General features: G+C 38.9%; 1 long non-coding RNA gene across 2 annotated transcripts; it reads left to right on the top strand.

The window, feature by feature from the left end:
• LOC109822331 lies at positions 8240 to 10020 on the top strand. Of its 2 annotated transcripts, none has more exons than XR_002242083.1 (2): positions 8240 to 8642; positions 9476 to 10020. It is a non-coding gene; the product is annotated as an uncharacterized LOC109822331 (long non-coding RNA). The 2 variants fall into 2 exon arrangements; XR_002242082.1 differs by having other exon boundaries at positions 8240 to 8965.

Here is a 10550-nt window from a genome sequence, read left to right as displayed (position 1 = left end):
TACACCCGCCTCCAGAGGAAGGGCTACGCATATAATGGAGGCTCTACATACAAAATGCATAATCTACCTACATCATTTACCCTGTATTAAGAGAAGTTAAGATTTAGAAATTCACAACACGAGATGAGTACGTCGAGAGAATAATCTAAATAAGGAAACCCTCATATATATATCATGTATCTCAAATTGTGAATCGCTAAATATCAACTCCAAAAAACCTATAAGTAGACAATCAACAAAAAAAAACATTACCAACACCTCATCTAGAAATACGTCATACATGTCGTATAATAACATCTCACACTACCCTTGAGTAGGTAGCATGGAACGAAAATACAAACCTAAGAGATACCTCATCAAGGACACATTGTGCATGTCTAAACACAATGTTACACACACTACCCTCGGGGTAGATGACACGGGAGCAAATACACAATCATGTATAATTCTCTTCAACTAAAATGGTGTGGAGTATAGGTGCTCACAATATCCTGTGGCGCATCGCACAATCTTGCGGCTCACTATAACTCTTACACCCAGCGGAGTATAAGCATATCAGCCTAATCCGGAACACCATGCAAACAAAAGAGATGTGGAGTCTCGGTACTCACAATATCCTATGGTTCGTTGCGATCTCATGTGGCTCACAACCGAACTCGGACATCCATAAAGAGGCATGATGTGGAGCATAGGTACTCGTAGTATCTCATGGGTCATCACAATCTTGTGTGGCTCACAATGTATCTCGGCCATCCATACAAAAATTAACACTGACTAAACAACTCGATAATTGTCGTTCCTACATCGCGATAGCTCGACATATGGCCATGCACTCTCGAGGATCCGTGCGTGCCTAAACCAAACGTGTACAACACCATACACATCCATGTGTATCAACATATGGTCACATCCTTTGTGTTCATGGCCAAACGTACGTAGAACATCATCATAAGCAGAAATAGCACCACATCAGTCGACTGATTTTAGAAATTGGTCGGCTGATACATGATCAGAGGACTGATAAATTCCATTGGTCGACCGGGCAGCGACGTGCACAATTGTACATAGCCTCTATCGGTCGACTGATTATTCCTATCGGTCGACCGATCAGAGGGAAAACGCTATACCTTGAACAACTAATCAGTCTACTGATCTACGGGGTCAGTCAACCGACCCAAACACTAGAACAAAAATGTCTGTTTTCTAGGGTTAAGTATTTCTCTCAAAACTAATTAGTTATTAACATAGGGTGTATGCGTGTAAAATCGGCCAAACCAAAACACATCAACAAAACTTGGATTTTTAAGTTTTAAATTCCCTAAACATCACTTAAATAGGTTTTAGTTGATTAATTAGGGTTCTAATCCTAATCAATTCCTTAGTTAACAATTAATTATGGTTTTAAACATCAATATCTTTCCTTTTATTCATTTAGTGTTCAGATCTACAGATCTATTCATCCAATTCTAGGGTTTAAACCATTAGAAATGAAAACTAATGGGATGTGTTTGGGAAGAGATGAACTTGCCTTGATTTGATCGCTTTGATCTCCCAAACGAGCGAGGAAACATAATCCTCGTTCGAAAATTCTCCAGAAAATAAAGTTAAGAAGCTAGGGTTTTGAGGGGCTGATTGTTGCAATGTGAGAAAAGAAAATTCGGGTATATATATATATATATATATATAACGGACCCGAACTGACCCGACCCAAAGCCCAGATTCTGTAGCCGATCGGTCGACCGACCAGAGGTGAATGTTGCTTCACAAAGTTCAACAATTGTATTAACATCTATGTTTGGGATTTCAGATTTGATCACTAAGAATCTCAAAGCATAGGTGTTTTCTATATAACCCAAAAAGATAGTCTTCTGTCTTAGGACCTAGCTTCTTCCTCTTGTGTTTTGGGACTAGCACTTTTGCTAGACACCCCCACACTTTAAGGTATTTCATGCTTATCTTTCAACCTCTCCAAAGTTCAAATAGACTACTTTCTTTATGTTTCTGAGGGACTCTATTCAGAATATGGCAAGCCGTATTCAAAGCCTCTCCCCGCATATTTTTAGGAAAAAGTAGACTATTAATCATATCTTTTAAAGTTCTATTTTTTCGTTCAGTTACACCATTAGACTGAGGAGAATAAGGAGCAGTTTTCTCATGCATTAAGCCAAAAGATTGACATAAGAGAGTAAACTCATTTGATGTATATTTTCCACCTCTATCAGATCTTAACCTTTTAAGTTTCTTGTCGGTTTGAGTTTCAGGTTCATTTTTAAAAATGATAAATTTTTCTTGAGCCTCATCTTTAGTTTTAAGCAAGTAAACATGATAATATTTGTTATAGTCATCTATAAATATGATAAAATATTTCTTTATGTTTTTGGTTAAAACACCATTAAATTCACAAATTTCAGTATGAACTAAACCAAGCAACTCAGAGTTTCTATCAACAGATTAAAAATTTTCCTTGTTTGTTTAGTTGTTGCACATACATGACATTTCTTACTATGATCTAAAGAGTGTTTTGAAGTCATATTAAGATTCATCATTCTTTTTACATTAAAATTAATATGACCAAGACGTTTGTGCCAATTATCAGATGATTCAATGTTATTACTAACATGATAATCAGAAATAGAAATTTTATTTATTTCAGAACTAAGAACAGGTTCTACTCTAAAACAGGTTCTGCTCTAACCTTTTATATTCCATCAGAATTATAGCCTTTAAAAATAAAAGATCCAGCATGTGACATAACTACTTTATTACATTTAAAAGAAAACTCACAACCCTCTCTAACTAAATATGAACCACTGATAATGTTGCATCGAAAAGCGGGAACATGATGCACCTTGTGTAATGATAGAACTCACCCTGAAGGAAACTTCAGGTTCACTCATCCATATCCTAACACTTTAGATGCAGTTTGGTTCCCCATCTTCATAGTATTTCTATTTGCAGGCTGGTAAGACACAAACAACAATTTGTCAACACAAATGTATACATTTGCACTAGTGTCTACCAACCATTCATTTGGTTCATAAATATTTAGTAATTTAGGGTTAATAGAAACATACTCTTCTATGAACTCTGTAGGCTCAGTCATAACCATGTTAACCTGAGACACACTAGTGGACCCTAGATTAGCTTTAGCTTTCTTTGTAGGACAAGCTTTAGCTTAATGTCCAGCATGTCCACAATTCTAACATGGTTTGTTTGCTTTTGGTTTCTTTTGGATCTTAGATTTGGCTTTGATTTTGTCATCAGGTTTGCCAGGTTTGTTTTTAAGTTTTTTCCCAAAAGTTATAACATTTGCTTTAGGTTGGTGCTCAACAGGCACAACATATTTCTGATTCTTATGCTCTTCCTCAATAACTATGGTAATTATCAAGTCATCAAGATTTATTTTTTCCTTACGATGCTTGAGAGACATTTCAAAAGTCTCCTAAGAATTAGGAAATTGATCGATGATTGTCATAACTTAAAAAGTTTCAGGAAGCTCCATTTCAGCTTCTCGAAGAGCATGAAAAATGAACATAAGTTCATGTGCTTGTTATGTTACACATTTACCCTCAACCATTTGAAACTTTAAGAACTTGGACACAAAATATTTTTCAAGCCCGAGGTCTTCAGTATTATATTTTCTATCCAGTTCATCTCATAATGCCTTTGTAGTGACTGAAGAAGAACAATAGACATCGAAGAGCACATTGGACATAGCCAACAAAATGCATCCTCTGGCTATTTGATCCTTCTCCGTCCAATGTGCAATTTTATCTGCACTATTATGATCTTTTTCATCTAGTTTTGGGTATTTTGTTAATATCATTGCCAACAGCTCATTAGTCGTCAGCCAGATCTTCATACGTTATTGCCAACGTTTGAAGAACTGACCAGCGAACTATTCAAGCATTCCATACATGTCCATTTTAGAGGCATATGAACCAAAACCAACTCCAGAAACAAATGACATAAGTTCAATTAAAAATAGTTTCTTCAAAATTGTTGGGAAAAGCAAGTATAAAAACAGATTCAAAGTAGTACTGAACAAACCATACATGAAAGAAAGAAAAGAGCATAAAGTTAGAAATATCATATTAAAAATACTTTAAGTTTGAAATACTTTATAGAAGTGCCAAATTGTCCTCTTAACAGAGGACTGACCTTGAAGAAACTATGTCCCACCTACGGTAGCGTTGGGTCTGCACAGTACTTCCGAGGATGAGACAGTTACAGTCTAAAGAAGCGCTCTCTTTTTGTGAACACCACAACTACTTCTGTAGTTCGCTAGAACCTCCAATACTTAACAACTTATTGAATTATTAAAAGAATAAGAAGACATGAGATTTTGTTTTTCTGTGTTTTTCAAATGATCAGAAGAAGCCCTTTTATAAGGTTCATGGGAGAAAAATATTTGAATTCTAGTTATTACAATGTTTGTAATGTCTGCAATAAAACCTATTTAATCCTTATCACGTTTGTACCGTGCGAAATGTTCAACTGGTTTTAGTGAGCACATGTAAAACGTTTAAGCTCGTTTAGAGACAACACGTGCAAAAAGAGCACGCGCAAGCACATGCACCCGGACCGCGCGCACGAGCCCACTCGTACGTGTCCACTCGCATGTGCCCACTCGCACGTGGCTGCTCACACGCTCGCTTATATACCAACACAAGTGTATAATACAAACACATTTGTTATGCCATATATAACACGTGTGTTAATTTGAACCAACTAAAATGTATTCAATAGCCAATGTGGGACTAAAACTCACTTGTTAAACACATTTTAATTTTCATCTATGGAATCCAATTATTAAATGATATCTTTCCATAAAAGCCCTCTAAGATTCATTTATTTCAACAATATGTAGAACTACTAGTTTCCCTTCAATGTTGAAGCACCTACACCGCCTCCTGGATTGCCTCTGAACCATCATCAATGATCAGCTGTGTCTACTTTCCTCTCAGCTACAGAAATGATGCTAACCATCGATCGATGCCAACTTGCTACAACCATCACCTCTGTTTACCATTCTATGACGCCCTACAAGCCACCACGTTCGCCAAGCACCCACGGCCAAGCCCTTCCTCAGCCTGCACCCTTCCATCAAGATCCTTCTAGCCATCATTCTTTCGATCCCTCCCCGCCAAGCTCTCTTACAGCCAACACCCCCAGCCACACTTTCTCTGGCCAACAACTCCAGTCGTCAACCTTTGGCCATGCTTTTCCAATCTTGTAGTCCCATCTATGTTTTCCCCCGGTCAGCACCACAAGCACACTTTTCCCCCATTCAGCACCCCAGTCTATGCTTTCCCTAGCCAGCGCTGTCGGCCATGCTTTCCCTCGACCAGCACCCCAACCAAGCTCCCTTCAGCCAAGCTTCTTCTGGCTAGCACTCCTAGCAAAGCTTCCTTTATCCAAGCTCTCCCTTGACCAGCACCACAACCTTCCCTATCCGCAAGCATATCATCATGTACTCTCCTCCTCAGCAAACTGCTTTTGGAACCCAAATACAGTTTGAGAGGGTGTGTTAAAAAAATGTAGTTAGTTTATCTTATCTTGCTTTATTTTAGTTCGACATCGCTCAGGTTATTAGAACATCTCCACTTTCACTTATGTTTAAACATTGTAGTAGAACGAATAATAATATCAAGTTCTTTCAAATTTCTATATATGCGGACACATATATTTTTTGTTCACCCCTAATCCTATTTCCTTTTTCCAATATTTACATATCCACCGCCGACAGCCCTTAATCGCAACTTGGTGGGATCTAGCTGTGCTCCAATATCCATTAGTCATCGTAAGAGATCAGACGATTGTCTCCACATGACAAACAGTTGTTAACGATTGGTGGATTCTAAGTGAACCGACTCAGTAGTTGGCCTCTTCTCACAGGGGGGACAAGCATCCCTCGTTTGAATTCGGAACGGAACCGATTTGGAGTTGTTTTCAACTTCTCAACCAGACTTTGATGACCCACTTTCTCAATCCTATGTGAATATTTGAACTTTGATGCTGGAATTGTATCCGAAAATTCAAATATTTAATCTAATCGCTTGTTGAGTTTAGCTCTTAATTAAGAATTCTAACTTCGTCAGCGTTTTGGAAAGCCTCTCAAAAGATTTTATAAATATATGTTAGATTTGTTAAGAGAAACGCTAATGTCGAAGCCCAGCTGTTGGAAAGCCTAACAATTAATGTAGCGCCCAACACTTAATTCTCTCCTCAACCATCTTATTTAATTGCGATCGATGCCACAATCCAAATTAAATGTCCCGTAGAATTCTTTCATCGACATAATTACGACCCTAGATGGATCTAATTAAGAATTTAGTTCAGGCTGAGCGGTAGAAGAAGGGAACGGGTCTGAGACAATTTTTTCTGTTCTTCTCTCCACATAATTTTGATCTAACTTAAAAATGCGATGGCGTTAGGTATTTGCCTAACATCGTATGCACGTGGCTGCACGTCCCTGACCGTTGTTTAAAAGTATTATGGTGAGCAATAAACCCAGCTGATAACAAGTTGACAATTGTCATTTGATAGATCGACGTGCAGTAACAAACCGGAAAAAAAAAACTGGAATTAATTATCTTGGTTTTTTTAATCGTCAAAGCATTGATTTAAACACTGGAGCGCCTTTGACCGGGTCCAAACGAGGACCCTCTAATGCGCCCTTGCGAACTCGCCGGAGTACAGACAAGAAGAGAAAAAGACTCGTCTACGAAGAGGAGGATTGGGATCCTCTACTAAGGCATAGTGCCTTCTAATATCTCCTAATTAATGCATCTTCACCTTCCATTTTGTGCATAAGCACAACATACGAGGAGGTACTATGCAATGAAATGTGGGGATGCGTTATGAGATATTAAGAGACATTATGTCTTAGTAGAGGATTCCAATCTTGTTCCCTACAACGTTATCGCAAACGCGTGCAAATTTAGATCTCGCCACGTGGATACATGATAAGGCGATAATCTCTCATCCAGGACAAAAAAGAGTTGGCACCTATAATACGTAATAGTAATTCACAAGGGAAAAGGAATCACATGATTCTTATGTATGTGTTTATGTTCTAATTAGTAGCTTTACTCCCGCGTAATAAAATATGTGAGAGTTAGCGTGATCGACTTGGTCATTCCTTCTTTTTCTTGTCCTCCAAGAAATCAACTCGATCCCAATCCATCCCCGTCACCCAAAGCACCGCCACGCGCACGCTCGAAGGGACCCTTTCACCGAACTCTTTAAAAAAAAAAAGAAAAAAACTTTTGTGCTCCAACAACCCCTAATTTTCGTCTCCACGAGTTTCCCTTAAAAAGTTCTCCTGCTTCCGCAATTTCTCTCACCACCATCCAAATAAAAGTGAAAATAAGTTAATTAGGGTGGGGGAGAAAATGGAGAAGCTTCTGGCGATGTCAATCCTCAGCTCGAGCTCTGCTGAGATCTCAGGCTCATGGATGGATATTTGTATGACCAAGAGCAAGAAGATCGAGGAGAAGAATAGAGAAAAGGCCAAGGACGAAGGGAAGAGTGATGATGACGATAGGAAGAAGGGGCAACAAGTGAGGCTCGACTCCTTTGAAGCCTTCGTCTCCTACTGAAGTTAGATCTGAGCTAGAAACATGTTAATTTCGAGTTCCTGTAAACGGTAAATTTTTAGATGTATCTCACTAGAAAGTAGTTGATATATGTACTTGATCTAGTGAATTTGGAGGATTGTTCGAGGTGATCAATTGTTGGTATTTGATGAATCCCGACAATTTCGTACGAGCTCGTGACCATTCTCTCTCTTCCGACAATGGAAAGCGGGGGCCTTTTTGAAAAAAGTCACCGAAGAGGAGTTAAAGACTTCTCGTGACCATTCTCTCTCTTCCCATTCCAAAACCCTTATCCCAAAATCCATTCCTGTCACCGACTTCCCCCAAATCCGTCACCGTCGACCGACTTCCCCAACTCTGGCTCCCCGTCACCGCCGACTGATTTCCTCCATCAACGCAGTAATGATCAAGAGCAAGAAGATCGAGGAGAAGAATAGAGAAAAGGCCAAGGACGAAGGGAAGAGTGATGATGATGATAGGAAGAAGGGGCAACAAGTGAGGCTCGACTCCTTTGAAGCCTTCGTCTCCTACTGAAGTTAGATCTGAGCTAGAAACATGTTAATTTCGAGTTCCTGTAAACGGTAAATTTTTAGATGTATCTCACTAGAAAGTAGTTGATATATGTACTTGCCGAAGAGGAGTTAAAGACTTCTCGTGACCATTCTCTCTCTTCCCATTCCAAAACCCTTATCCCAAAATTCATTCCTGTCACCGACTTCCCCCAAATCCGTCACCGTCGATCGACTTCCCCAACTCTGGCTCCCCGTCACCGCCGACCGATTTCCTCCATCAACGCAGTAAAGACACCGACTCCTCCCCCAACTCCGGCTCCCCGTCACCGTCGACCGACCTCCTCCATCAAGCCATCAAGCCACTGACTACTCCCCAAACTCCGGCTCCAAGTCACCGCCAACCGACTTCCTCCATCAAGCCATCAAGCTACCGACCTCTCCCCCAACTCCGGCTCCCTATCACTACCGACCGCGGTCGATCTCCCTCGAGCTCTCTCCCCCAACTCAGATTAGTTGACGCTCATTTCAAGTAAGTTCATATCTCGATCTCGATATTTTTTTATCCAAATTGATGGTAAATCAGCAGTCACCTCTTTCTTCCTCCCTATACAATTATCAAAAGAGGATCCTTGTAGAGTTTTCTCTAGATCAAACAAGGTACGTACATAAGTTTTCTAGTTGCTTATGCTATAATTTTCATTACGCTGCTCGCTGTTGTGTTTGAGTTCCTGTTGCTACATATAAAAGTGGCTAATAGACACGCTGGAATTTTCACCAGGGAGTTTGTCCTCAGATGTGTCCTGATTGTGGAATTTTCTGAATTGGTTACTGAAGTTCTTGTTCCGTAATGAGGTTGTCATTTTGCTCAATACGAAAGTTCTACAATAATGATGTTTTTCTTACTTAGTTGTCATTTTGCTCAATACCTCAGTAAACATGTGTTATCTAACAAAAACATGGGTCGTAAACTGATAGTCAGAAGTTTTAGAAGAAAGGATTAATTGCTTCATTATTGTGAGATCAGAAGCTTTTTGAGTCAGAGAAATTGTCTTAGATTGGACTGGGTTGCCTCCTCCTTTACACCATTTAGGCAAAAACTGTTGTACTTTATATTGTCAACACGAAATAAGGATAGAAAAACAGGTCTGCATTTGGATTCATCCTACACAAAGTATACAAAATTACTTTGAAAATAAATATGTAAAAATGAAAGAAAAAGGAAACAAGATCTAACTATTAAGAACGGAGCATGTATCGTAGTAGCCAAAATTACTTTTTTTTACTTTGCTTGCTAACTGATCATATGTAAAAGTAAGTATGTTTTGTTTATTTTGTTTACCCTCCAATTTGGGGTATTTTCAGGTTATCCATGGCTAAAAAAAGTTTTTATGTTGTGAAGAGATGTCGACGATGTGGTATTTTTTTATAATTGGGAGGAATGTAAATCTCAGGTAGATAAGTTCCCAAATGCCTCCTACAGAGAGTATGCAACGTACGAAGAGGCTTTGATTGAATGGGAGAAGCACACACTCGCTCGTGATTCAGCATCCAGCTCGAGGCATGTCCAAACATCTGTTTATGCTCAAGAACAAAGATATCCAGTGAGGCATAATCTGGATGAGGACAAGGAAAAACTTGGGGAAACTTCCATTTTCTCCATCTATGCTTTTGTATTAGGTTCATTGTTTACAATATTAGTGTTTCTAGTATGTATCGTTGCGATATTTGTTGGTTTCTCCATTGCAAATAACATGTGATGTAATTTGTGGCTGAGCTTGTATTGGTTGGATAAACTTGCATAATTTGGGGAATCAGATTGTAATTCACTGTAGTCAAATGTACAATGCCAGTGTAATAAGAATTTTTTTACCATTGTAATCATGCATTAATATGAAACACTACAATCATGCTTTGCGCCTTTGGTAAATATTTGTAAAGAGTTCAGTAAACTGCATGCCACACTTGGGTCCTAGCTGCCATAGCTCCCAGCTCGTATGCCACTTAACTAATGTTTCTCAACACATGATCAACAGTCATATATATAGCACTGTACTATACATCACAACTTAAAACAGCAAAAATACGTATAAAAGAGGAAATGGTATGTACAGCATAAACTTACCCTTTACATTGACCTGCAAGACCTCATACAACTACCGAAACAATTAGATGTTGAATCCCAGACTTGGACTTAAATGTCCGTATAACATGAAAAAAAATGAAAGTGGCACAATTCTGAAGCATACAAAATCCCAGACAAAAATCCCAGACCTGCAAGACCTCATAGCAAGACCTCATACAAATGTCCGTATAGCATGAAAAAAATGAAATTTTTTGACTAAAATCCCAGACCTGCAAGACCTCATAGCAAAGAGCATTCCAAAAATGAAAAAAGATGAAGTGACACAACATGAACAAAAGGGAAACATTATGTCCC

This window comes from Asparagus officinalis, chromosome 1 (assembly GCF_001876935.1).
Source record: "Asparagus officinalis chromosome 1, Aspof.V1, whole genome shotgun sequence".
Taxonomy (NCBI): Eukaryota; Viridiplantae; Streptophyta; class Magnoliopsida; order Asparagales; family Asparagaceae; genus Asparagus; species Asparagus officinalis.
This window is presented reverse-complemented; position numbering and strand designations above follow the sequence as displayed.